The 24,338-nt window shown below is 33.7% G+C and overlaps 1 protein-coding gene and 1 long non-coding RNA gene across 2 annotated transcripts in view; both read left to right on the plus strand.

Annotated features, from left to right (window-relative positions):
* The first annotated feature begins 7,783 nt into the window (after nucleotides 1-7,783).
* LOC129226576 (phosphatidylcholine:ceramide cholinephosphotransferase 1-like) overlaps nucleotides 7,784-24,338 on the plus strand; it is a 126,340-nt gene continuing 109,785 nt past the window's right edge. The window contains exon 1 of the mRNA XM_054861196.1: nucleotides 7,784-7,899. The gene's annotated coding sequence lies outside the window, so the exon portion shown is untranslated. The remainder of the gene's footprint in view (nucleotides 7,900-24,338) is intronic.
* LOC129226577 (uncharacterized) overlaps nucleotides 16,996-24,338 on the plus strand; it is a 123,465-nt gene continuing 116,122 nt past the window's right edge. Inside the window, exon 1 of the long non-coding RNA XR_008580799.1 lies at nucleotides 16,996-17,131. This is a non-coding gene — a long non-coding RNA (uncharacterized LOC129226577). The remainder of the gene's footprint in view (nucleotides 17,132-24,338) is intronic.

Below are 24,338 nucleotides of genomic sequence, written 5' to 3' on the forward strand. Positions count from 1 at the left end.
TTAGAATAAAGTTTCAGGACACTGCCAAACTTCGCCAAATGGATATTTTGTTTAACTAACAATTCTATTCTTCCTCGCTCCACTAATACTGTAAGTTCTCGAAAGCCAAAACTAGCTCTCGGGATCGATTCCACTGTAAAAAGCAGGGGACCCACACCCTAAGATCAAGGGCGCACCCCCTCTAGATATCGCAAAGCCCCCCCCCCAAAAAAGCAAGAGCCAACTAAAACTGAAAAGAATGCCCCTCAAAACACCTCCCTAAAAATTTTAATGGCGCAGTCTTCACCATGCCCCCCCCCCCCCCCCCCCCCCCAAGGTGGGCACTCTTGTAAAAAGGGACGATAGGTTGAGGATTCCCACAAAGAAACAATTGCGAAGCTGATTGTAAATGAAATTTCAGTAGTATCAGTTTCATCAATACTAAACCAAATCATTTTTATCTGAAAAAATAAGTTTAACCTAGTTTTGATTTCATTATGTGGGTTAAAAAACTTCCTTTAAATATGAAACGGATATGAATTTCCTATCAAGTCAAATTAATTAATGAAGAAAAAAAATGGCAACTAAATATATTCTCATTCCGAAAGAAAATTAAAACTTCGGATGAGTTGAAAAACAGTGACATTAAGAATGAGCGAGTTCAAAGTATTAATAGACTTTTTTTTTTCAGTTACATTTTGGTTTATTATTTTAATTGGATTAGGGTTTTCCGGATGTTAGTTTTCAGACAGCATCATTTCCTTACAAAAGACAATCATTCCTACAAATTCCATACTTAAAAATATTAAAACTAAAAAAAAAAAAAAGTATTACATTTGAGAAATACCGCCTCAAATACAATCTATTTTTAATTTTAATAACTTCGTAGGAATTTAATTGCTTTATTCCAATTCTTACATAAATTAAATTTCAATAAAAAATTAATTAGATTAAATTTTGGTCGTTTGCAAAATTCCGACGGGAAAAGTTGCTTAGAATTTCGAAGTAATTTTTCAAGAAAATACAGTCGATCCTCGTTTTGCGCGGGTTTATTTTACGCGCAAGGGCGCCCATATAGAGGGGCAGGGGGGGGGGGGGTTTGAGGTCCCCCCCCCCTTTTTAAATTAGAACTTCCTTGCTTTTAGTACTTTTTTCTTTGCAAAAATGTAAAAACATTTCTTCTCCAGCCATTAATAAATAAGATTAAAAATGTCAAATTTTAATGACTCTAATCTGTCCTGAAATCAGTTTACACGGGAAAAATATCCAGCTAAACCACGGGGAAAATACTTGAGCCTCCCCCCCCCCCCTTTCGACTTTGCACATGGGCGCCCATGTTTACGCGGTTAAAGATTTGACACCTTTATTTTATTTTACGCGGATGAGTTTCGGTTTTACGCGGATGCGGCAATGCAAACGGATAAAAATTTCCCCTCTTTCAAAGTCCTAACTCTTAAAGATGGCAGATTACACGTAATAAACTGCATTTTGGCTTTGGCGTGCTAACAATCGAGCTTGGGCCGCTGGAGATATTTTATGCGATTGGTTCTTCCAGAGCTCTTTCCAGAAGTAAAGTTATTAAACTCACATAGTTCAGAACTCACTGGAAAAAGAGCTTTTAGGAGTGACAAAGGAGGCCAAAACCAACAAGGATACCGACATCGGCGACACACAACCAAAAACGTTCACATCAAAAATTTTGAGCCATTCCTAGACAATAGAAATGATATTTCTGATTTGTTGGTGAAGAAAGATTCTATCATGGAAATGACGCAAGTGATCATGGATGCGTTAATTCTCTGCAAAGAACTACAGAGAAAAATTCTTAGTGACTGCCAAAAAACTATCATAGCCAGCAGTTCCTCTTTATAAACAGAACACGAAATTAATTTATGTTTTCTTTATGCATGTTGTGCATAGAAATCGATATAAGTACACTGCACATTAAACTTATTATACATTTACTCATCACTAGAATGAAGTATTTTTTTTTTATCCACGGAACCTAACCCCTATTTTAACACTACTGTTAGGCCTCAATTTACGCGGTTTCGATTTACGCGGCATTTCCGTGGAACATAACCGTAACCCCGCGTAAATCGAGGGTCTACTGTATCATCCCATGTAGCATAGGCGGTTGGTGCACCGAAAAAGTGGGGGTCGAAATAAATGTTGGGGGTTAAAGGACAATGTCTTGAAGCTGATTTTTTTTTTTTGTAAAACTGGACTATTTTATTAACTTTTAAAATCACTTTTAAATGACCTCGAGAAATGGAAATTGGCATCTAAAATCGGGATGGATGGTCAGCGTGGACATTCCCTCTGCCAATTCAAAGTTCTATTCTTATGAAATAACATGAGAAAAGTCTATGTATTTGGAATTTTTAGAGTTGATTTTCATAAAATAAATCAGTTTATCCTGTAAAAAAAATTCTTCAATCGATTATAAATTTTTAAGTTTGAAGTGAGTAGGGAAAGTCCCTTGAACTTTAAAAGTGAGGGGGAAGCTGCCCCCTTTGCCCACCCCTCCCGCAAGAGCAGCCTATGTCATGCAGACTTTAAAGATGTTTAAAGAAACATGTGACTTTTGATTTTCTAGAACAGCTAATACGAGGTCTATTTATAAAAAAAGAAATCAGGACGCGGTAATAAAGATAAAGATTTTATGACCATTATCCACTAGTTCACTTACCATAAAGATTATTTACAGCGTATAACGTTATGTATTTTTATTTCTTATCAATCTTAAATGATGAGAATTAGTAATATGGAAATTATATATTTAGGTGAAGTTTTGCTTTTTAAGTTCAATTATAAGTAGACTTGCCAGATTTCTAAAATGTTCAACCGGGACACAGAAGCCCCACCCCCTCCCTCAGCGCTACGGACATTCTAAAGAGCACAAGCATTGGTTGGTTTTATAGCGTCTTAGAAGGGAGTAGTTCATTCTCAATGCTATGAATAAACGGTCACTAATCATGCACGAAAACCAGGAGTAGTAATAAATAACTCAAGCAATATAAATTTATGCATTTTAATTTTTTCATGTTAGTATTTAGAAGAAAATTTAGTAAAAAGAAACACTTCAAATGTGGAAGTAAAATTTGAACAGCATAATATGTACTTTTCATAAGCTTGGACTTTTTTAAAAAGTTTTTTTTTTTTTTTTTGGTTTTAATCGTGTAAAAATTCTCACAAGCTAATCCGATAGTAGTTTTAGAAGTCAATTTTACAAATAACAAAATAATTATCCTAAATAATCGAACACAGTTGATTATATTTGGTAATCTGTAATAAAATTTATCTTTTACCGGGACAGGAAGTAAACCGGCCGGGACACCGGGATTTCGCCTGAAAACCGGAACTGTCCCGGTCAAAATGGGACGTCTGGCAAGCCTAATTATGTGGATGTTTTCCCTATAATTTTACATCGAGGAGGAGGATGTAGAAAAAGGGCGAGAGCTTTTTGTTAAAATAAAATCTGCTTCAGTTAAGTTTTGAATGAACTTAAAGGATTTGTAACTATAGCGACGAAAATTTGTCCTCTTAATAAATATTGAAACGATGAGTTAGCTTATTCTCGTCTTCATGGCAATCTGAAAAATCAACTTTGGTCAAGTGAGGATAATAAGAAATTCACGATTGCACGAAAAACCTTGGTGACTAGATTTTTCAGAATCGGAAAAGAATCTTTTACAAACCATATTGGACTGAATTTGCCAATAAAATCTGAGAAATAATTATTTCTCCATTTATAATATGAATCTCCATACGAATTGTAAGTCGTCTGAGGCCTAAATTTTTCCCCTGTTTCCTAACAACTAACAGTTTTTGTCGGCCTCTGATCGGAATACAACCTACCGAAATTTTAAAAAATTTAATTTGAATGAAAAAATTGTAGCACTCTCGAGTTTGAATAAGTCTTTAGTTTTGTTAAGTTGAAGATTCAGACATCAATTTTATTTTAGTAAATTTGCGTTTTATCATGTTCGTTAGTCAGACAATCCTTTTCGCGGGCACATTACTGTAAGTTGCGCCCCTCGAACTTTTTGGGAAGGCAGACGTTCTCAATTTGGAACTCCAAATTTTACCGAATGATGATTATTTTAGCGAGTGGAACTTCAAATTTCGCTGAATAATGATAATTTTGCCGACTGGAACTTCAAATTTTTAAGAATGGAACCCCAAATTTCGACGAATGATGAATTTTGCCGAATCATCAAACGAAATTCGTCGAATAACGAAATTTTTGAATGGTCACAGTGACCTTCCGTGACTCTCATTGGGGCGCCCCTGAGTAAACTGTCATTAATGTTGTCGTTTTTATTTGCTTTTACTTGCCTCTCTTTTTCTTTACTAATAATAAAGCTGAAATTCTGGATCTCTGTCTGGATGTCTAGATGTCTAGATGTCTCTGACGCGCATAGCGCCTAAACCGTTCTGCCGATTTTCATGAAATTTGGCACAGAATTAGTTTGTAGCATCTGGGTGTGCACCTCAAAGTGATTTTTCGAAAATTCGATTTTGTTCTTTTTCTATTCCAATTTTAAGAACATTTTATCGAGCACATTATCATAAGATGGACGAGTAAATTATCACAATGTGGTTGAGTAAATTATCATAACGCGTACGTGCAAATTGCCATAACATAGGCGAGCAAATGAACATAACATATATTGGCGACAAATTCATCATTCATTATTTGTAAATATCCAGGCGAACCAAATGATCTTTTAATTTTCTACTACGGGCAAAGCCGTGCGGGTACCACTAGTTTTTAATAGAAAAGTCCAATAAGCCCGAAGTAATGAAAAGAAATTACAATTTGATATGGCGAAGTGCTTTGACAAAAGACGTTAGCGATGTGAAGTCTAACAAAGTTCTTGGTTTCAGGTGGCGCGTCAATTCTCAAAGATCACTTCTACTCAACAATCGTTTTTAAGATAATAACTCTTCAGTATTAATGATAACATTAAGTATCTTATCTTACACTCTCGACGTATGTCTTGTTTTTATCATATCGGGAAGAAATAGACAAAATAAAATGTTTACAAAAAATGAAACTTAAAGTGGCTATGAATGAAGTTGATAAGTGGATAGGTAGATACACAATGCTGTAGTTGGAAAAAGAAACTATTTGGCAGGATTCACCTTTTTGTGTAAAATCACGTTTTTTCAAGAAAAGCACCTAAATAGATGAACTTTATATTTTTGCACGAGGAAAATTTTTGCACGTAAGACTACTTTCTTAAGCATGATCCCTGAAATCCAAATGAAATCCTGTATTCGCCCCTGTTGCTGTAGAGCCATAGCCCGCGTGGGGAAAAAGTCCTATCCCATCCCATATGAAGCGAAAGGCACTTTTGTGTACCAAACGATAGTTGCTTATTATTATGTGACTTTGCAATACTCTACAAATGGTGTACTGAAAAAGCCTCCAGCAAAACTCACGTATCCTCTTAGAGCTGTTGAAAAACAGTAGTATATTATAATGCTCATAATATTCTACATATGTTTTGGTGTTTAGTTTTTTATACTTTCTTATTATAATAACATACTTCTATGTAATAAAATGAAAACGATGTTTGCAAGATTATTTTATAACCTTTATTATTATTTTTTTAAAACTTCACAAAACTACTAATCATACAATATAAACAGAAAATAAATTCAAATATTATTTAACTTTTTAACATAAAGAAATGTATCAAAAATTCTTTATTAGAAAAGAAATTTTAAACTCAACATTTGCAATAATAATAACAATAATAATAATAATAATAATAATAATAATAATAATAAAGCTAATACATTTATATTGAAAACTCTAACTTGATCTTTTAAAAAATCCTTATTTTTGCGTACTATGCGGGAACCTAAATGCCGCATGAGAGCAAAACCTTTTATTTAAAGATAATTCCCCGCTATATTACTCAATTTTCAACTTCAAAAACTTTTAAAATTTTTTCCATTATTCAAAATTTTTTTTAGAAAAAATTGATTTTTTTGAAGAAAATTGCAAACATTAGGCCTCGTGCAGGACAGCTAAATATTTTTGTTGCATATAAATTTTTTGTGTAAGATGTGGGTCGGTAGGAGCAACTTTTTATCAACTAGACAATATGGATTTCGAAAAAAAGTTTTTTCGATACACCCTAATGTGTCCCCTCTCTAGCTCTTTTTCTTGCTAGTTTTTTTTTTTTTAATTTTAAAGCATTTTTCATATTTTATGATATTTAAAAAAAAAAACTACTTTTATTATTTTTTTTTTTAAATCAGTCGAAATGCCGCCCCCCTGGCGAGGTCACTCTTGCCGACCTTTAATTACGCTATTGAACACAATAACATTTAACACAAAATGATGTATCCAAAATCAGCACGCAAGACATCGAATTATTTGAAGATGAAGGACTTATTAACAATGGGGGTGTTTGATTCAGTCTTAATCACTAAAAATTGATAGAATGAGCAAAAAAAAAAAAAAAAAAAAAAAAAAGCATGGGATGAAAAATAAAAATAATAATAATAATTTTCCCAACAGTTATTTTTTATTAAATTTATTTTCATGTTCTATTTTGGAAATAAGGCGTGGACTTTGTGACGTCACAAGTGATGTACTTTGGCGCGCTGAACATTTACGCATTGTTAATAAAAAAAAGGTTGCCATTAAACAGTAATATTAATAGCAATTTTCATGAGAATTTTGAATGAAAGCTTTTCTGAAGCAAACATGAAATTTATTACTATCATTGCACTATAATACTTTTATCCTTATTTAATGACAAAATATTGCGATCTGCTCTGCTAATGGCATCAGTAAGTTGCATTTCATTACTTGTGATGTCATGTTCCGAAGAGTAAAAAATGAAATTAATCTGCGCAACGATTAAAATATTTTTTTTAAATATTTAACTTCGTCAAATTATTTAAAAAATGGTTAAATCCTATGTTTTAAGCATGCTCTTTCAAAAAGAAATACTTTAAAAATTTCGGAAACAACCCAATTAGAGGATATGTATCTATCACTGGCCAGCATGAATTCAGTTTTTAACTGCAGGAAATTTAAACACTAAAATAAGTTCCAGATTTTAAATACATTGTGTTTCATCCTAAAATTGATTTTTTATTGATCCTTCATTTTGTATTTGTTTACAATAATTTTTCATAATAAACGCACTTTTTGCACAAAATCATGAAATTGGCACCGAAACAATATTTTTTGATCGTTTTTAGAGAAGATTTTTATCCCGCTGTCACGTTTTAAAAAATAATGAATACCGGTGTTACGCATTGGGTCATTTGTCCGACATTGCCCCCCCCTTACACAACCCCTTTTCTGAAAAACGGTTGTTGCAGCACCCACCAGTCCCCCAAGCAACGGGGAAACTACATAACAACAATGCATTTCGTTACAGGCCGTTGTTGGCGTCATTAAAAATTTTTTCAGGGTGTAAGGGGGAAAACTCGATGCATATTTTATCGAAAAACAACAAAAACCACGCCCAAGTTATATGTAAATATATTACTATAATAGGTCGCTTGCCCCTTTCTTCCTCTTCCCTCCCTTATTGCCGGGCCTGTTCTGTTGCAATGATATCTATTTTTCAAGAAAAGTTTAAAAAAAAAAATAGCCATCATAAAATTAAAATACAACACCAGCGAGGAAAGAATTAAAAAGATGCAGGAAATGAGCTTCTCTCTTCGGCATCTTTATCACCGCTGATTTGGCGAGTTTCTCGTTGCTTGAGTACATTTGGCGGTTTTAGGTGCAATCCATCGGATCTCCGTTTTTCAGGACAAACAGTAAAATCCACACACCTAAAGCTACTGCTTCTCGTGTTGTGATTGCGAATTTAAATTCCCGAGTTTGAGAGTTATCTAATTCTGTGATGGTTTATTACCTATAATTCATCGAAGAAGGTAAGATTTTGAATAAGTTACCTAATTAGCGTGAGATTTACTTAAATATTGCTGAATTTGTTTACTTTGTCAACGTGTAAATGCCGTGACGTTAGGCTTAATTTTGCTGTAGTAGTGTGCTGCAGCATCGAGTAATTTTAGACTGTTGTTGGTACTTCGTTCATCCTTACCGAACTGTTAGACTGGTACTGAAACAGGCAATATTTTATTGAAATTTTAATATTTCTGGCGTACAGTGTTCAAGCATAATCTGTATGGCTTTTTATGTTGACTCGGTATGTCGAAAGCTTTCATAGGCGTTTTTTTTTTAAACCTTAGCATGTCATATTTACTAACAGTTTTATGTCGATGGTCTTCGATTCTGTCGATTCATGTACTTGTTTTTGTCAAAAATAGTTTGTGCTATAGTACGATTATCTGTGTTACGTGTGCTGTAATTTAAGTGCGAAAATATTGAACAGCGACACTAACTTAATTCTATTTATACAATCATGATTGTACATTTGATGTGATTTGTGAACTAAATAAAAGCTGAAAAATAAAAATAGAAGAATATGGATATGCACAGGGGTTAGTTATACCTACTGACTGGTATATCTGCATTCATTAAAAAATTTTGTTTATTCTTCTCGTACCGATGATTTGAAGTTTCGTCACTTCCTTAATGGTTCTGATGAAAATAAAACAATTTATACGAATTGCTTCTACTCAACAGGAACACTCGATGTTTTTAAAAGCAAAATTATTTTGTTACTAGTGGTACAAGCACGGCTTTGCCCGTAATAGAAAAATTAAAAGGTTATTTGTTCGCCTGTATATTTACAAACAATGTATGGTGAATTTTCTCGCCAATTGGCTTGTACCCATTTTACGGTTCCACATTATGATAATTTCGTATCTTGCCAATTGGCTTGTGCTCATGTTACGGTTCCACATTATGATAATGTCGTAATTTACTCGTCCATCTTATGATATTTTTGTTCTTAAAATTGGAATAGAAAAAGAGCCAAATTGAATTTTCGAAAAATTGCTTCGAGGTGCACACCCCATGCTACAAATTACTTCTGTGCCAAAATTCATGAAAATCGGCCGAACGGTCTAGGCGCTATGCGCGTCACAGAGATCCTGACAAGACAGACAGGGACTTTCAGCTTTATTATTAGTAAAGATTTTTATTAGTAGTAAAGTGATCTTGTGTGAGCTCATTTAATAACATGTGGATTCTTATTTACTGTGTTATATATTTGCTTTGCCTTTAAGTGACCAAAAATAGCTTAAATATTTCAATATGTTCAGCTCTTAACTGATGGTTTTAGAACACCTTGGGCGAAACTTAAATATTTACGTTGCAATGTTCGAATGTAGATATCACGCTGTCTTACTGATTTTGGAATCTGCCCTGGCAGGGGGGCGGTCCACGAAGAACTGGAAAAATTGGCAAGGGGTCCAGTCCACAAAACAAAAAAGATTAGGAAACCCCGTTGTAAAAAAACAGAACTTCAATTGAGCTGTAGAAGAGAGGGTTTAAAAATAACAAAGTATTGTTTTTTCTTGAAAGTTTGGATTAAAAACTTGTCTTACTCTCTCGTTTGCAAAAATTTTGATTGTGAAGAGCAATGAACTACGCCAGTCAAATAATTTAAATTTACAACGAAGAAGTAATATACAGTCGACCAACTCTCAAAAACTTGAAATCCCAAGGGACAAGCTAAATCCATAGAGTTATTGGTAGTTTGAGAAGGGACTATTCGAGTTATCGAGACTCAACTAGTGGGTGAGAATAAACACTTCTAGAAAATTCCAAGATTCTTTTTAAAAATTGGTGTTTAAAATTATTTAGTGTAGTGACCTTCAAGCGTCGTCATGCTTGAGAATAAAAACTTCTAGGAAATTCTAGGATTCTTTTTAAAAATCGGTGTTTAAAATTTTTTATTACAGTGATCTTCAAGTGTCTTCACTTGTACAGAAAAAAACCGTAAAGTTCAGATATAGCATATAAATGAGTAAAAAAATTTTTTACGTATGAATAAATGAGAATAAATTTATGAAAGGTTAAGATTTTTAACCTTATAGTGCCATTAAAAGGAGGTAAAGCTCAGTAGAGAGAAGAATAAAAAAGCTCCTTTCTGTTGCTGCCGCAGATCTCTAGCGTAAAATTTATCCTTATTTAAGAAACTAGAAAATTGCTTCTGCACTTCAGTGAAGCATTTGTCTGTTAGGTGATATTTTGTTAGTTGAAATTTTAACCTTAACTAGTGGATTAAGCCTAACTCCAATCATTGTTGACCACTTTTCGTTTCTTCACTCTTCTAAAATGACAGTCTTGCCAGTAAAACAGTTAAGTTACCGGATCCATTTCAGCCTTGTAAAAAGAAAGCATTTCGCTGCATGTCAAACATTTCCAAAAATGTTATCGAATTATCATGCTATGGCGCAAGTTTCTTTGTTGATGAAGTCAGAGCATTACTCGATCGGTGAATTCCTCCTTTCTTCTGTCTACTGACAGTTCCGGTGTACAGCACCCGCAAATAGTTTGGGGGGGGGGGGGGCTCCAGCACTGCAGCACCCCCGAAGTCGGCACCCCTGTAATGCAATACTAATTAAAAATAAAGCATGCCATACATGCTGCATAGTGCGATTCTTTTATTATATTTTACACTGTTCATTCTTTGTAAAACAAGTAATTAACAACGCAAACCATTTGACCGCACGATTTCTAATGCAAAATATCCAATTAGAAAATATTACGTACAGATTTGACCCCCCCTTCCCATCCAGTAAGGGTATGTAGAGTTCTAAATCATTCATTATAATATGAATCCAAAATTAAGTTTCACCTTATTTGAAATTCTCAAGGCTATCTATTTGAAAACCAATTTTGTGTTTCTAAATGAAAAATATTTTCATTGAATGGTGTTATTTGAGGATGAAAATGTCAGAGAATTGAGAACTATGCACAAACAATATGAGTTACAAAATAATATTTTTTAGAGAAAGTCGAAAAACAGAAAGCTTCCACAATAACGAAATAAGAAGAGAAAGTAATATTTTCAAAGGAAATAACCTCCTCTAACAAAGCAAAAGAAACCCATGATCTCTAAAACAATAACAAATTTCTGTTAGTTCTTTTCAGTGTAATTTGTCATTCATTGTATTATTTTAAATTTACTTACTGTAATTTATGTGCAGTATTTATTACTTTATGCTTGCAATTATTTATACTCCATTGGACATCCCTCTTCGTTGAAGGCTGGCTGAAAGTTTCTCATCTAATGTTTCTTCTGCATTCCTGGATGCCAGAACTTGTAGATTTTCTGTCCTGGCATTCTGTACTCAGAAAGAACATTCTGGGAGAAACCTGAAGTCGGCTGTAAACGAGGACGAACGTCCATCAGCCAATCCCCAACCAGAACAAAAAAGGCGCTAGTGCTTCCTCTATAAATACAGACACTTCAACATCTGCATCATTTGCCAGAAGTAGCTTCCCTGGAAGCTTTTACCACGGGACACTTAAGATGACCTCCTCAGATCTGACCAAAAGTTTGGAGTTGTTACGCTCGTACCACCAGGGCGCAACATCCCAGAATTTATTGTCATTGTATAGAGATAGAGGGATTTTTAAAACATGACATAAGTTAAATTCTGAGAAATTCTTTACAAGCAGTATATCATTTTAGAAAGGGGGGGGGGGGGCATTGTAAAAGTTTTTTTTCAACTTAGCTCAATCCTTATCTTGTCACCTCATTTGAAGTCTATTTTTGTGGTACTTTCCACTGGTACTCTCTACTTAACCTTTTTTCTCTCTTTAATTTCACTTGACAGATATTTCAAACTGAATACCTATTTGCTTTTTTGTAGATACAGAATAGTTTGTTGTTAATGTTACAAAAATGAAACCAAACTTCACTTGTGTTGATAAAATTTTATTTTGCTGGTATTGCTACATTTGCAACAATAGTTCAAAAACCAATTTTTGATGATGCATATCATTGTAACATAATGGATGATAGAAGATTTTAGTTAGTTGTACTTTTGCATGCTCAAAAGAAAAAGGAAAATTATGATTACATCGCTAACCGCAAATTAATCAAAACTTTAGTTATTAATGTTTAGGGTAGGGTGGGCCACAATGAGACGAGAAACACGTATTTTTCATTTTTCACATATTGGTGAGTTCTAAAGAACAAAAACATGTTTGATTAAAGGTATCAAATTTTAGTATATTGCACCAAATTTAGCCCATTTAATGCAAGAAAAAAAAAGTTATGAGGTTTTATAAATTCGATGAAAAGTGTCTCATTGTGGCCCAGCTATGGGCCACTATGCAACATTAAGTAGGGCCATAATGGGACTACTGAATAATCACTGTATTGTTACCTAAAGTTTGCAAAATAAGTACCTTTAGCTAGTGTATTAGAGTTATTAAAAAGCATTTTGCAACAGCATTTAAACATTTCAGTACTGCATTTAAACAATTTAGTAGAGTATTTAAACAAAAAAATAAGCAAAGGTTAAATTTTAGTGTTTTTCAACAGTATTAATACATCCTATGGAAATTGCATTCTAAGCACTCTCAAGTCTGAATGAATATCTGGCTGAGGCAGTTTTCCCAGGATATCTTGGATGCTAATACAGTGCCCGCCACTAATAAAATCACTGGATTATAAAATCAGCCACTTTATAGAATCAAATCTGGAAGAACAGATTCTTTTCTATATCAAAAGATGTTAGGTTTATCCGTTAATAAAATCATCCTCGCCGTTTTTTAAAATCAAACTTTTGGAGAGCATATGTTAATTCTTCTCTGAATGGAACCAGGATTCTTTTTCTTTCAAGGATTTAAAACATTGCAGCACTAATAAAATAACAAATGCCATATAAACAAAAACGAAAAAAGAAAGGTGAAGGTTGTACTTTTTTTGGGGAGGGGAGTTGAATGAAAAAAAAAAAAGTATGAAGCAGTCTCAAGAGAATTATTTCAGATCCATGTACAGTAAAACCTGTGAAGTTGACCACCTGTCTAAGTTGACCACTTTTTTCAGGCACGGAATTAGCCCATATCATATAAACAGGGGCGGCATTTCACCATTTCATTTGGGGGGTCTAGTTTCTTAAATATGTATAACCCCAAAGCGAAACCAAACACACATTAGCTAACAAGAAGTTGTCATAAAATCGGTTTAGTATAAATAAAATTAGTGTTTAGAAACAATTAAATTTTGATTCATTGACTAAAAAGTTATAATACAAAACATCCCACTACTAAAAATTTTATACCTTTTGGAAAAGTTATAATGCATGATTTTTGGAATTTGGAAGAGCAGGGGAATCGTGTTACTAATCTATCAGTGCCCAATGTCGTGCTGTTTTGCCAATTCAGCTAAATGGAAAAAGTATCCCCCCCCCCCTTGTGTTTCGAAAATATTTCTCTAACCTCCTGAGATATAAAAAAAAATCTTTCTGTATCAGCTGAGCTGATTGTAATAGTTAAAAAATAATTGAAGTAACACAAAGTTATGAATTAAAACACTTTTTATACCTTGCTCTTCAAAATCACTTTGACTACTTCAAAAACTGTGAGGTGCTTAAACTTTTCATCACTGAATAATCTAGTCATGTCGGCGCTCTCAGATCAATGGGATATCATCTAGCTCTGTTATTCACTATTCCAGACTTATGAGTCCATAACAAGGACGAAACTGCAGTCTCTGGATGTGAAAACCATTCTTTCGGTATATTGCTTGTAATTTTTCTTGCCTCACGCTAAAAATTTTACTCACTGTTGAAACATTTTATTTTTCGTTTTCATGATCCAATCCAAATAACCATAATCCCAGTCGACCATACAAACAAATAATTATCATCAAATCTCATTATTGTATTAATTTCATTCGAAACTGAATCTATTACTTCATACAAAATATTCAAAAATCAATGTTTGACTTCACATCATCATGTGGATTTTTTTTTTTTCGCCTCTTTAAAATTGGCTTAGAGGAAGGATTTTTTTTGAAAAATTTCACGATTGATTGCAATATACATCTATAAAAAATCTATTTTCAGTTTCAATTGTAGATTGAACTGTGGTAGAATGGTGCACACATCAATTGTAGATTGAACTGTGGTTTGAATTGTCGAGTAGCGGATTGTAGATATAGATTTTGATAGAGTAAAGCATTTTTCAAAAACTTTTTCCCGATGCAAACAAACTGGATAAAAATTCAAACAAAGTCATACATGCTAAAGGGCATGAGCTTTTCCACCATTGAAAGAATCGTTTTGCAATAATTCTTCCAGTCACCAAATCACTGCTTTGAAGTTATAGAGAAATGTTTTTATCGTTTTAACTCTTGAAGATTATCGTGTGTCACTCCGCGATTGCATAAATATAGAGCCCCATAAATGGTATTTGGTTGATATGTCTTTTTTTATTCAATAATCATATGCATTTTTAAGAAGTTTCTCTGAAAACCTTATAATGTATTGAGCAGCTGAAATGTGTTTCTAGCAGAAGAAAACAAAAAACACTCATTAAATAATTATACACTTGAAAAATGAGCGTAAAAGTGAATGTAAAATATCAAGGAATTTTCTTGTGAAAACCATGCTGCCACACCACTTTTCACGAGCCTCTCATATTGGACATACCGTCGTTACACTGGGCACACAAGTGTGAAATATTTAGCCTATATGAAGCAATGTCTTCTTTAGTTAAAATTAACCATGGTTCTCTAGTTTTCTACGTTCTGAAAAAGCCGAAAATACTTCATGAATTTCAAAGTCATCATCCAAATAACGAAAAACACTTTTTCTAGTGTGAGAATGCGTCAAGTTTCATCAAATAGTTGCTGAGAACCAGCGAGATTTCCTTTAATGAACATTGATTTCCGACTAACATACTTTGAATTCACCCATTTTCTATTATTCTGCTCAAAAAATTTGGGGGTGCGACCGCCCCCTCTTGACCCCCCTATTTGCCGCCCCTGCATATAAATCAACCTTTGTAAGTTGACCACCTGTTTAAGTTGACCACTAAAGTAGTGCACCGCAAGTGGTCAACTTACACAGGTTTCACTGTATTTAGTTGGTGCTGCCTGTATCCACTTCGCAGAACTGTTTCGACATGCAGCCCTGCTCACTCACCACTGAGTCAATCAGTTCGTGCTCATTCAGCTATTTACAGGGGTTGACAACTTATTTTTACAATTGAGTTAAAATTGTTAGCTAGCAAGTCGTGACGACTTGAGTGTGAAAGATTAATTCGAAATTTTGAATTAGTATGACAAGCTTCCTAAATGTAGTTAGTGTGATGCTGCAATTAAATTAGGGATTTCTCAATCTTTGCTTTTAAATTCTCTTATTCAAACAATAAGTCAATATTTTAAGACCCATGAGAAATTTTAAAAGTGTACATACCTTATGTAAGTTAAAATGCCAACTGTATTTTGCAACTGAACTAAAATAATACAATACAACTAGACTAAAAATAAAATACGAGTATTCGTAATTTATTTCTTTTTTAGAGTATTTATACTTAAAAACCTTTTATTTTTTTTCAGTGCATGAGTGCCGGTTTATAAAATCAGCCGCTTTATAAAATCAAATGTTCTCAGAACGAATGTGATTTTAATAAGCGGCAGGCACTGTATTCGAAATATTGTTATCTATATAAATGAATTTGTTTTAGAGGAGTTGACTCTTCAGGCACTGTATTTCTACCTCATTATCAGAACACTTTGTAATGACAGATACATATTTATAGAAAGTAGGCCTGCTTGAGCTTTTTCCACTCAAAGGGAATTGAGCTAAGACAAAATCCCCTTCTTTAAGGTCCTGGGTCACTTGTAATAATTAGTTAAAAAGTTAAAATACAAATACGACGTCTCATTGTGACCCAAACTACAAAATAAAGATTTTTGCTTTATATCATTAAAAATAAACCATGAGTTAAAAATAATATAGCTAAATAATAGAAGATTAAAGTGTCAGTAACAACTTAAGCTACAAAACTTGCCTTAATTGTTGAAGTTTTTCAAGATTATGATAGATGCAAGAAATTATCCAAATAACTTTCAGTGTGTAGAAACAGTAACTATTTTTTTTGTACAAAACAAAAGCATAGAAACAGCATGGAACTAGAAGTTCTGTTAAGCATTTTGGTTAGTTCACTCTTCCTAGGTGGTGGTAGCTGTCAGAATTGTATTTATTTTTAACTTCCAATGTTTCAGTGTGGCTCATGTCTCATTGTGGCCCACCCTCCCCTAATTACTATTTATTTTTTTTTAAAAATTAACTAAGTAGGCTGTTGTCATGCTGTAAGTTTCTCTATTCTATTGTGTCAAAAGAGAATTTAACTTCTTGCAAAGGGCTGCTGTTTAAACCCTGCATAATGTCTTAAGCAGGAAATGCAGCTATGCAACTGATGAATTGTGATTTTGAATTGGTTATAAATAGAGACGTACCGAGTAGCACTTTGGCCGAGTACCGAGCACTGGGCCTTTCACTACTCGGCCGAGTACCGAGTTACCGAGTACTCGGCCTTTCACTACTCGGCCAAATTACCAAGTACCAATTATATTTTATGAGGAACCACCGACACACATGTGATGAAAATTTTGAACTTATTGGAATAGTAGTGACATGTGAGCTAAATAATGTAAAGACATTCGACAAAAATATCCGACTTTTGTCGGAAGCCTTTAAATCCACGAGCTCCCATTTTGTGCATTGAAAAAGGAATTATTTGTAATGCCGAAACACGTGTCTGCAGTGTTCCTGCACTGTGCTTTTAACGTTGTTTTATTTCCTTTCATTTTTTAAGCAAAGGTATTTTTATATTTTTTATAACTAATTTTTGTTTGTAGCAAAAATTCATTTTTAATATAAAAATTCCATATTTTCTATACTTACCTTTTTTGCATAATTTTTAATAAATAAGTTTTATTAACTTTGGGGACATTAAAATAAAGACTTATTCCATTAAAGCATTACAAATTTCATTATTCTTAAAATTTAAATATGACTTATAAATTTTAATTGCAAATGATTGCAGAATATAATGCTTGCTCTTTTTTTATAAATTTTAGTATCTGTCTTGGACAATATTCAATTTTTTGCAACTACTCGGTATTGGCCGAGTGTCTGATCAGAATTTGGCCGAGTACCGAGTACTCGGCAAATTGGCCAAGTAGGCCAAGTACCGAGTAGTTACCGAGTACTCGGTACGTCTCTAGTTATAAACATAGCTAGATGAGGATTTGCGGAAAATGATTGTGTCAGACTGCATTTCACTTATTCGTTGCTTAAAGATAGCATTTCAGGTGACAATCTGACGATTTTAACATATAATTTGAGTATTTGTATTCTTTTGCTTTCTCTAATTAAGAGAACTCTAGACGTGTAAAGAAGGTTTCCATAGCTTGAAAATAGGAATCGCGCTACAAAATAATTGAGAAAAGATGGGAGAAGTTCCAGAGTATGGTCCCGCGTTTACGCAACTTGAGCAGAATTTATTAATTGGTTCAGGACTAATTTTCCAAAAAAAAAAAAATATTTTTTTTTTGTGTGTGTGGGGGGGGGGATGTTTTGTAATTTTTTTGTAGCCTCAAAACTAAGTGTATGACTGAAGTTTTTGAAACTTCAAAACATCATATTGTTTTTTTAAAAAAATGTTTGATGCAGGTGTAACACCATGATTCAAAAAAAAAAAAAAAAAAAACGAACAGTTAACTTATTTATTATTTTAATTAATTGTTTTTTTGTGTGTAATAATGGAAGGTATAAAATAATTTGCAAGAAATAATAACAATAAAATTCACTTAGTCTTAGTTAAAAAAATGTCTTCGGTAGAAATAGGATAAATAATCTTTAGTTTTCTATTCAAATTGAAACGAAGTTTCGTTTCAAATATATTCGTGGTGACTGTTAACTTTGCCCTTCCTATTTGCCGTGTGAGTGATTTCCATTGCTGATATATGGTCTGGCTCTGATAAGTTCTGATTAGCTGAAGCTTAAACAGATTCCATTTGATAAAATAGGGGGCAGAAAAGCAGCTCTTTTTTTTCCCCTTCTAAGTTAAAACATCGGTAGTGGCCACAGTGAAGTACATTTTTAAGCTATAGGTCTACAATATTAATTACCTCGCTTGAAACGAAATGAGCGTATTATAGCTCAACGCTTTCTAAATCTTCTCAATTTCTAAAAATGCCTGAATTTCAATTTGTTGAATTTTTATCAATTTCTTCTCAAACCTCAAATTTGATCCAGCATTGGCTACTCCAAACCTGAACATTTATGTAGTGTCAATCTGATATTTTCCCAACCGAAGTATTTACATTACTTACTTTAAATTCAAATAAATGTTGAATAAAATCGACGTAATATGATAGTTACATTACATACCAACAAAAAATATTATTGTTCATTTCTTTCATCAAAGTACAAAAGTCAACTTGCAGTGGCCACTACTGAAGCACTGGCCACTAAGGGTGTTTTACCTTACGACTTTATATTTTACCGTTTACATTTTACCGTTTATTGGCATTGTACCGATCTTAAGAATTTGTCCTCTTTCAACTCAAACATAAACGAGTGCGCCCAAGCACAAACATCTTTTCACTAGGGCTACACTTTTAATGATTTTTATCTGCGCCCAATTACATGACATCTGGCGTTTTGTTTTTTGACAATAATATTGATATTTTAAAGAGAATAAATTTATAAGGTTTTTAAATTTTACTGTCCTTTCCACTTCAAAATTCGTCTTTTTTCAAAAATCCTTCCAGTGAAAGTGAAATGATACGAGGGGGGGGGGGGGGGGGGAATCGCAATTTTTATCTTTACAAAAGCTGATGTCATTGGAAAGCGAGATTATAATCGTCGATACTTACGTAAAATGAATAACCCTCTCCATTAACTTTTGATTAAAGTTTAAGTTTAGCATTTTCGAGTTAAAGTTAAAGAGCGTTGTTTCAGATTCCCTTCTTAGGAAATTCAATCCCTTTGATGAAAAGTACTGAAGCGTTCTCATTTGTTGTATAAGAAGCCTTTAAATCTTCAGGTAATATGCATTTTAACTGTCTCATGTAGTTCTAGCACATATTTCTCCAGTTTTTTTTTTTCTCCCTCCCTTATCTCGTTTGAATTCAAAATTGCTTTTCTAAATTCCTCGCCGTTCCGTGCGTTATTGGCACATATTTCTTCTCAAGGGATGAGTTATTTTCGTTTTCTGCGGATCAAAAGATAGTGGAGAAATGTATGCAGACATTTTGTTATGTTCGCTTTCCAGAGCGCCGGGCTGTCAAAGAGCGTTTTTCGCTCTTCTGTTTTTCTTTCCCACAAATTTATTGTCGAGGTTTTCTGACTTCTGTTTGTTCATCTGTCGCCGGTACGCGGAAAGTTCTCGTCCTCTTGGGCGGGTTTTAATTGAAGGTTAAGATCATTGGCTGCTAGTCGTACATAAGGGCGCTCTGGTGGGAGGTCACTGTGACCTCCCAAATATTTCCTTTTTCGGTAAATTTTGTCTGACGATTTGGCTAAATTATCATCATTCGGTGGAACTATGAGTTCTAGTCGGCGAAATTTGGAGTTCCATTCGGCAACAATCAGGATTATGTATATTCGCAGCAGGCAGCAAAAACCAATGACTTTCTTTTCGAAAAATTGTTAATTCAAAGTTGGATTTCTTTTTTCGCTTTCTTATTGTTCTGCAAAACTATAAAACATTTATAGTGTACTGTAAATATTTTCTCTGCTTGTACAAAGTATTGTGTATCAATACAGCGGGGGTGAAAATCTTCCGCGGATACGCGATTGTCCGCTTTTTGTATTTTTTCTTTATTTCTGCGGTTTTTAGGTTTTGCAAGCAATTTGAAAACCAATTTTCAAAGGCAGCATAAATCGGTCACGTCATCGGCAAGACGACGTGGAGCAATGTAGGGAGATATCAGAAATGTCGGCACAATAGCACTTACGATGTCGTCGCAACGTCATATTAACATTAAAGGAAGATATTGGCAAAAAAATAACGACACATCGTTTTTTTTCGTCGTCACAATGTTGTTTATGATATTTAGTATCAATATCATACCCGGTGTCAGATTAGATATCGTTGTATATCGTGATCCCATAACGATGCGATATAGTATTGGTATGTTTTACGATAATGTCGTACGACGTGTGCTACCGGGGATCTTTGCAAAAATGTTGGAAACTGCCGAGCCAAATTACATAAAACAAAACAAAAAAAGAAAAAAGTTACTTGCAAAAAGAAAAAAAAAAGCCAAAAAATTTACGGGAATGCTGGAAACGCTAAAGGTTTGCTTAAAAATAAAAAAAGGCACTGAGCAGCTATTAAAATAAATACAGATAAATCAAATGCTCTACTAATACTATAAATGGGAGAATTTTAAAATTAAATTGTGTAATTCCTAGTGGTAAAAAATCTGCCAGGTAACCCAGAAAATTTGTAAACTAGTTGAAAAATCAAATGAAAGTATTGGAAAGAATAGCTCGAGAATGAGGAAAGGGGACTTAAGTTCTGAATTGCGGAAAAAAAAAAAAAAAAAATTAATCTGCAAAAGGAAAACACAGTAGCTGGCAATCAGACCATTACAACTGTGTCTAAAAAGATTATCCAGAAAAAACGATTATAATTTTAATTTTTGTGTGATTCATCATTTAATCATTATTATGCAAGTTTAATTTTTTAAAAAATAGGTACATCTTCAATGAAATTGTGCTACAGCGAGGCAAATCTTTTCAGTAAATGTTGAATTAAGTACTATTATAATGTCATTTTGTAAATACGGTGTCTAATGATTCAGCTTGTATTAAGTGTTTAACAAAATGGGTGTTTATACTATAAACTTGAAAGCATTAGACGTCACATTAAAGTAATTTCACCTGTTTTGTGTGCTGTGGCAAATTGAAAGTGGTAAATGGAGTTGAAATATCTTATATCTGTTAAGACCTTAAATAAGTGAAAGCTTATTTTATTTATTAATGCCTAGCACTTCCACTCAAGTAAAAAAAAATCTATTAATATTTAAAATACAGTATAGTATCAATATATATAATTTTGCGCAATATTTAAAAAAAAAAAAAAAATTATCCAAATTTTAAGCCGCGCAATTTTGCCACTCAATTCCGCGGATTATCGGGAGTCTACCATACATTGCTTGAATTCCATTCTAACAAAATTCCCGTTGCAACGAACAAGATTTTCGGTCCCTTGAAGTTCGATGTAACCGGGATTTTACTGTGTTATTAATTTCAAAAGCTTGAAACTTTATTCCGTCTGAATCACACAAGCCCGTAATTGACGGGCTTGTTTAATTTTTGCTTGTTTGAAGCCATCTTGGTGCAACATGTACTAGCAGATAGCAGAAACTCATTAAAGCCCCGATTTTATGCACAGTAAAATCATCAAAATATGCATACGAGAATGCACTAAATTCCTAAAATCTGCTCTAAAGAAAAAAAATAAAATCTTGAGATTGAAATTTTTTGCAAAAGATTTCAGTTTAAAATCAGTATCATGCAGATAAACAAATAACATGTCAATTGTATCAACAATTAATGAGAAGTATGAACCAACATTTTTCAAAATTGAGCACCACTTGCTGTGTTTACATCCTCTTGACTCGAAGTTATCTTTCTTTTATCTTACACAAGATGTAGATAACGATATCAAGGGTTCTTCAGCTATGTCTTTACAACTATGCTTTTTTTTGTGAATTTTGTGAAAAACTAAACATTTTGTGAAGACACTTATTGAAGTTTGTAAAATTTATTTAAGTTAGTAATCTTTGATTTTTAGAAAAGTTTATGAAAATGTGTCAACAAAGTAAAAGCTCTTTTATTAATGAATACGGCTGTATTCCATTTTCGGACCGGTCTATGTTCCTTTTTTTTGGGGGGGGGGGGGTAAGGCCCATTTTAGAGATCAGGATTTTGTGAAGGCTCCAATTTTTAAGCTTGGAATTTTGTGAAGGATCTATTTTTAAAGTCCAGAATTTTGTAACTTGTTCATTTTTAATCTTCGAAATTTTGTGAACGGTCAGTAAACGAACCCAATTTTCTTTTAAATGAGCCCCAAGATGATGCTATATGACAGGGGTGCCCCCCTAAATATAATAAAGAGCCCCCTAAAAAGAGAAAAATACCTCTCAAAACACCCCCCTAAAAAGTTGAATGACGCAGTCTGCGCCGTGATCCCCGCCCCAGGTGGGCACTCCTGTATATGACCTTTGTCCTTGGAGATAATTTATGTGGTTATTTCGAATGAAGTAACTTTTACTTGATTTGGGGGAACTTAAGGTTTACTATAATTACTCAATTATATTCGTTACTAATATAACGAAATACTCCTTGAGAAAAAAAATGGCGAACTATAGTTTACTCGATCCAGGGTTTTCACGTTTCTTCTCTGTAGATTACGGCTTTTCACTCCTTGTGCGGGTTGAGGTCCTAAGTGCTGGAACACTGACAAGTCAATCGGGACTCCATATTAATATTTCACCACCGATGTCTCTTCACACGAGACCGTTAGCTCTAACTCTCTGAATAACTTATCACCGCTGCTCAGGAAAAAATTGTCTTGATCATTAAAACTATTTTTAGTTACATTCCGTGTTAAGGAATTTACTTCAACGAAAATGGGTTTTCAATGTATCTGATCCATGTTCATTTTTATGCAATAATTTGCAAATAATTCTAAAAAATCAATGTCGAAGTTGATTTCGCAGTTAAAACCGAATTGGAAACTCGAAACTGTTGCGACGATTTGATGAATCTTGTACAACATTGCCGCGCAGACTATAATCACAGTGGCTCAGTCGGCAGCGCGCCGGGCTTGAAGCATGTAGGAGCCGGGATCTGTGGTCCCGGCTGTAACAATCCAGAGTTTGGACTTTTAAACTGTTACTTTGTTTGCTCTAGAAGTTTCTTTAACTTTCTAATGAGATGTTCTAGAGTGTTCTATGTTCATAATAAAAGCGTGAGCCTCATGAGTTGTGGGCAATTCTCCCATGCTGCGAGTTGCGGCAAGTTAATAAAGCATCTAGTTCGGTACAACGCACTCTGTAATTATTTGGAACATCCTGACAATATGATTGAATAGAATTGAAGTTTTCTACTGTGGTATTAGCCAAACTATTCAACTTACCGCGTATGAGCGATTGTATCAATCTTAAGTTATTTGTTTGACAGAATACGATAGTATACTTCCTGCATTTACTGTTCTCTCGTACACTGTTTTAGTTAACTTGCTTGAAAGTCTTATTATTCACTCCTTGAGTTTATGCTAACATTATAAATTGGCATCTGAGGCAATAATCTTCTGAAAGATGCCGTTCAGAGTAATTTATGAGGATGTTTTAAAATATGAATTTAAAGTTAACCAGGAATTATCAGACCAGTATTTAGGGGGTCTGTTTAGTTCCCAAACCCGCCCTGCTTGGATTATTTTTTTTCCATGTGTTTTTGTGGTGTGTTATTAATTATGCATTTATAACCCTCCCCCCTGCCTCGCTCAAAAATTAGAAATTCCGGTACTTAGAAACGAAATGATGAAGGGGATTAATCCGATCCCCTTGGACTAATGCTTTTCAGCCATATTGCTAATCCTAGTATGTAAATGTATGTAAAATACATTTAAAGGACTTATTGACCTGCCCCCCTCACCCCCCCTCAGAAAGCAAATTTGAATTTTAATGCTTCTCCTCAAGGAAAAAAAAAATGACTGCTTTAGTGATTTTCCTGATTATGGGGAGAGAAGGTAACGGCCGAAAAAAAAGTTTTTTTCCCCCCGGAGGGGTTTATATTCTCCTGGGAATAATTGAAAATTTTGATAGTTCTAGCACTAAATAATGTGTTCCGAAATGTACAATACTTACATGCCAATGCTTTTTTTTTTTTTTTTGTTTAAAAAATGTTCAGTATCATACATGAAAACGTTAATTTTGATAACACAATCTATAAGATAATTTCTCTGTACCAATATATTATTTGCTGCTTTTCTCACGAAAACTGTTTCGTATACACGGGACAGAATTAGTATGTCTATATTATTAACTAGCAGACATGCCCAGCGTTGCCTGGGTCAGTAATAATATTGAGAAACAATTTATACTTTCCATTATTTATTTTTAGCTCTGCCCGCAATTTCACCCGTGCTAAAAAGACAACAAAAGTGCATCATGCTATGATATATATATATATATATATATATATATATATATATATATATATATATATATATATATATATATATATATATATATATATATATATATATATATATATATATATGACACGTATATATTGTAAAAAATTATGATCCATATCCACTTTTTAACTCTAATTTTTAAATCAGCCGGTTAAAAAATGTTAAGTCTTTCCGCCGGGTTCGAACCCGAGACCTTGGGATTGCTGGCCCA

The sequence above is a fragment of the Uloborus diversus genome, chromosome 7 (genome assembly GCF_026930045.1).
Source record: "Uloborus diversus isolate 005 chromosome 7, Udiv.v.3.1, whole genome shotgun sequence".
NCBI lineage: Eukaryota > Metazoa > Arthropoda > Arachnida > Araneae > Uloboridae > Uloborus > Uloborus diversus.